Below are 5,530 nucleotides of genomic sequence, written 5' to 3'. Positions count from 1 at the left end.
TCATTGAGCGCATCCAACATATTCGCCAGCAGGTCCATGACATTCTTGAGAAATCAAATGCCAAGTACAAGCAGCGACATGATCAACACCGGGTGCCACACAAGTTTCAGGTGGGTGACAAAGTCTGGTTGCATTTGCAAAAGGAACGCCTTACTGGAGCCTATCGGAAATTGAGACCACTTCGATATGGTCCTTACACCATTACTAAGGCTATGGGAGACAATGCATTTGAGCTCAGTATTCCCCCATTCCTTGGCCTGCACCCAGTGTTCAATGTGGACTGCCTTCGGCCATACTTTCCACCATTGCTAGACACATCCGACATTGCAGAACAGCTCAAACCCACAGAATTAAATCCCGATTGCATGGAACAAGCTGCAACTGATCGGATCATGGACACACAGATCAAGAACACTCGCCAACAGCATATCCAACTGTATCGAGTTGTCAAAGTAGGCCAACTCCTTCAGCAGGGCAAGTGGCTCACCAGGGAACAAGTTCAGCGGAGGTTTCCTCATCTCATGGAGGAGCTCAACGCAATGGGGACCATTGCTTCCTAAGGGGGGAGGAATGATCCAGGTGGATATTGGTGGCCACCTGTCAGGTCCACCTAGACCCCCACCATTGTCTTTCTCAGCATTTTCAGTTTCCTTAATTGTAGCACAGTTTACTATTTTTAGCAGTTTTTCGGGTCCTGAACTTCCAGGGCCGTTTTGAGGCCCTAAACGACGTTTTTTTGGAATTCTGGGGCGATTGAGCCCTATGTTGCCTCCCAAAGTGGTAGTACTCGGATAGATCTTTCTAACGAGCTAGCGTACGCGTCAAACGGAGATCGTATGCCAAAGTTACGACCCCGGGAAATTGATGTACCAATTTACCCAAACGGGGCCCACAATTTGGCGTTTCATCTTCTAGGGTTAGGTTTCGGTATGTGAAGGGTTTTCCATTGTTTCTCAACAATAAATAGGCCTTCGAGCCTCATTGTAATACAGTTCAGAACAGTTCAGAGGCATGTAGCCATCACATCTCTTCTCAGAGATAAGCTACCATCGCCCTAGCTAGTTTATTGCCATTTCTGTTTGTAAGCATATGTCAGTATTTTCCATTAATGAAATGAAGTATTATTTCCGCTGCATCTTTGTGTATATGGTTATCTCTGTAATTTGTTGCGTTCCTGTTTAAATCTGGATCAGCCTTGGTCTGTGACCAACTCTCTAGGGTATCCAAATTTGTAAAATACATTCTCCCTTAGGAACTCAACTACCTTCTCTTCTGTTGTTGCCTTAATTGCCTTGGTTTCATCCCACTTAGTCAAATAGTCAGTGCAAAAAATGATGTTCTATTTTTGTTTGAAAGGAGGGTCAATAGTTCCAATGAAGTCCATGCCCCACTTGTCAAATGACTCGAAAGTCACTTGAGGATGCAGAGGCATTTCATGTCTTGGAGTAGGCCTTCCCATCCTTTGGCACTGATCACACTGACTAATATATATTTTCACATCCTGATGAAGAGTGGGCTAGTAATAGCTTGCTTGTAATACTTTGAATGGTGTCCTCTTTGTTGAAAAATGACCTCCACAAGGCCCATCATGACAAGTCAGAAGGATTTCAAATACTTCCTCCTCCCTGACACACCTTCTCAAAATTTAATCTGGGCCAAGTTTGAAGAAGTTGCTCCCAATCCAAGTGAATGGGGCGCTCTTCCTTACTATCTTGCTTTTCTATTTGGAGGAGAAGTTCAGTGGGAACTGTGCAGACACCAAATAGTTTGCTATATCAGCAAACGATGGAGAGAGAACTGAAATGGCGAATAAGTGCTCATCTGGTAAATGGTCATCAACCATTCCCTCCTCACTTGCAGGAAAATTTAATCTAGACAAAAAGTCTGCAACAAAATTTTCCTTACTAGGCTTATCAACAATGGTTAGATCAATCTGTTGTAATAAAAATTAACCATCTTATAATCTGAGCATTCACATCTGGTTTATTCATTAAATATTTGATTGAAGCATGGTCAGAATGTACAAATGTTTGATAGTCTGTAATATAATGCCTAAATTTGTACAATGAATGCACAACAACCAGGAGTTCCTTTTCGGTCACTGTGTAGTTCAGTTCAGCCCTTGACAGATTCTTACTGATAAAGTAGATAAGGTAAGGAAATTTTTCATCTATCTAACCTAGGGCTGCTCCTATGGCTTTGTGTGAGGAATCAACATGAATATGAAAAGGAAGGGCCCAATATGGGCACAAGAGAATTGGTGCAGTGGTTAACTTGTTCTTTAGGGCGTCTAAGGCCTCTTGATAGCTTTTTAACCATATAAACTCAGAGTCCTTGGCCAACAACCCAAATAAAGGAGAGGCCAACTTGTTGAAGTCCTTTATGAACCTTTAGTAGTATCCATATAACCCTAGGAAACTTCTGACTTCTCTTTTCTTTTGAGGAGATGGGACCCTTTGGATGATAACTATTTTGTTTGGGTCCACCTGCAGTCCTTGCTGAGATATTGAATGACCCATCACGGTCCCTGCAGTCATCAAGAATTCACATTTTTCGGGAGTGAGAGAGATGTTCATTTCAATGCATTTGTGCAGTAATTTACCTAGGTTGGACAAAGCCTCTTGAAAATCACAACCATAAGGTGTAAAATCATCCATATAAATTTCCACCACATCATGGACTAACTCAGAAAAAATACTCAGGACTGCTCTCTGGAAAGTGGCAGGAGCATTGCATAGGCCAAAAGGAAGGACCCTATAGGAAAAAGTACCCCAAGGACAAGTGAAGGTGGTTTTATCCTGGTCTTTCGGGTTGATCTGGATTTGGTTGTACCCACTGAATCCATCTGGGAAAGAGAAAACATTTTTCCCTGCCAGGCCATCTAGCACTTGGTCAATGAAAGGTAGAGGAAAATGGTCCTTCTTTGTGGCTTTGTTCAACTCCCTATAATCGACACAAATCCTCCACTTACCATTTTTCTTTGGAACTAACACCAAAGGAGAGACCCACTCACTATTGGAGATAGGGTAAATGAATCCTACATCTAACAATTTTTGCAGTTCTTCTTTGACTATATCTTTAAGAGCTAGATTCATCCTCCTTTGGGGTTGCTGGACTGGCTTGCAACCTTCTTTGATGTATATGTGGTGAGTACACACTGAGGGGTGCACTCCCTTCATTTCTTTGTAACTCCAAGTGAAGGCATCTAGATGTTCCTTTAGCATGTTGCATAACTTCTCTTCTTGGAGAGCAAAAAGAGATGGATTGATTTTCAAGGTTCTCTCAGGGCCGAATTCTATGGTTTTGACATGGAGAGGGTTGGAATCGGCCAAGAATAGGTCAATTGGATGATTTTTCTAGGTTTCATTTACTACATCTTCTAAGGACAATGTACTGGGAGTTGGACTTTGGAGTAGGTGTTCAATCAAATCATCTTCATCTTGTTGTCCTCCTCCCATGGTTATTTCTAAAGTATAAAGTTGGGCGTAATAAACTTCATCTTGTTCCTCCTCCTCCACCCATAAAGGTAAATCATGCTCTAGAGATGGCTGAGCATGATGGTATAGGACTAACTGATTGGACATATGCCCATTCTTGATGGTCATATTCCTAGCTCTAAAACTGATGTAAGCATCAACAGTGGCCAACTAGGGTCTCCCAAGGATGAGAGGGTAACTAGTAAGCTTAGCCTTAGGTTGGAGAACTAGGAAATCTGCAGGGTATTCCCAAGAGTCAATGGAGACCATCACATCCTCCATAATCCCCTCAAGGGTCACTATGGAGTGGTCTGCAAGTTGCAGAACTGTTGTGATCTTCCTCAATGAACCTTGGAGGTTGAGCTTAAGCATGGTGTCCTTGGTAATCACATTAATGGCAGCCCCAAGATTGATCAAAGTGTGTGGGACAATGGTTCCATTGATGTGCACATCTACTACAAGGCTTCCGGGTTCCAAATACTTTGGAAAGATTACCTACCCCAACATTAAGTCAGACTTCTGTCCAATGACATTAAGGGTAGGGGTATCTCTTCTTCGCTTCCCTGGATGCTTGAAGCACTTCTCCTTAATCAACTTATTGTAAATAGGAACATCTTTTATTGCTTGGAGAAGTGGAATATTTACACATAGATTTTTCAAATCTCCCAGAAGTTCAGTCTCTTCTATGGTAGGCTAGAGTGGTTGGGTTAATCTCTCAGGAAAGGGTGGATTTACTTTAAGAATTTTTTCCTGTCTTTCTTCCTCAACCTCCCTAGATGGAGTTAGCGGTTGGTTATCCGAGAGAACTCTCCCAGATCTCAAGTTAATCTCTAGGATTTCCACATCATAAGCTGCATATGATGTCTCTCCACTGTATACTTGCTGAGCCTATCTGTTGTTTGGGTTCAAATTTGGTTGGGTAAGCATCTGGGGTTGCTTGGGTGGAGTAGGAGTGTAACAGCTATGGTTTGGCAGGTGGTGGAGGCAATAAAGCTGGAACATTATTGTATTGGGGCCTCCACCCCTATGGCGGTGCATTCCACTGAGGTTGTGGCGAAGCATATGGTTGAAATGACTGGCTGGCTAGCTGGGAGTGATACTGAGATGCAAAGGACTAGGGAGGAGGTGTAGACTAGGAAGGATGAGCAAGGGGTCCCCAAGAAGGTATGGATGTGGTCTAGTTGGGGTTGTAATATGCGTGGGATGACCCTTGCATGCTTTGTTGGTATGGCCTAGGCCCATGAGGTCCAGCAGAGTTGCTCAGTGACCCCTTCAGCTCGTTGATATACAACTTTGAGTCCAGGCAAAGAAAGGCACTTGTTTGTGGAGTGGTTTTCTTCACAGACTAGGCAAATTTCAATAGAATTCAATGGAAATTCATTCCTAGGGTGCCTTCTGGTGCATCTAGGACAGAAATGTGGGCATTATGATATAGGTATGACACATGTGTTGTCCTTGATGGCAACTCTCTCAGATGAAAGATCACAGTATAGCAGGTAAACAACAAAGAATGAAGAATGAAAAGTATACGCATGTTCACCATTGACCAAGCCGCGTATACACGTAGGCTCACTCTATACAAAGTTGCGTATATGAACAAGGTATACACAGGTTCACCATTGACCAATTCGAGTACACGCAGGTTCACTATATATGAAGGCGCGTATAACTTACAAACGCACTTTCACAGAAGGAAAGGCACGTACATGTTGGAAAACTAAGTTTTGGTCCGTGGTGTTTGGTCCATGGTATTTGGTCGGAGGCATTGACCCAAGTATTGGGTCCAAGTTATCGGTCCTACGTGGTTTTGGACCATGGTATTGAGAGAGGCCTAAACCTATATAAGGAGAAGAAGATCATTAGGTCAAAGTGCAAGTGTGCAAGTGATGAATATCTGATGAAGTGTGAGATATGGTATGTAGGTTATGGGTATGTGATGCTTTGCTAAGGATGCACCTATGTGGCAAATGAAGGTTGATGGACCGGGATCATGAAGACTAGAATGCATTATCATTATATGGTATGATCATGAATAGTTTAGATTTGAATATTGA

The sequence above is a fragment of the Pinus tabuliformis genome, chromosome 1_1, assembly GCF_031772625.1.
Source record: "Pinus tabuliformis cultivar Carrire ecotype Pingquan chromosome 1_1, CPIR1, whole genome shotgun sequence".
NCBI classification, from domain to species: domain Eukaryota; kingdom Viridiplantae; phylum Streptophyta; class Pinopsida; order Pinales; family Pinaceae; genus Pinus; species Pinus tabuliformis.
Note: the sequence above shows the minus strand (reverse complement) of the source record.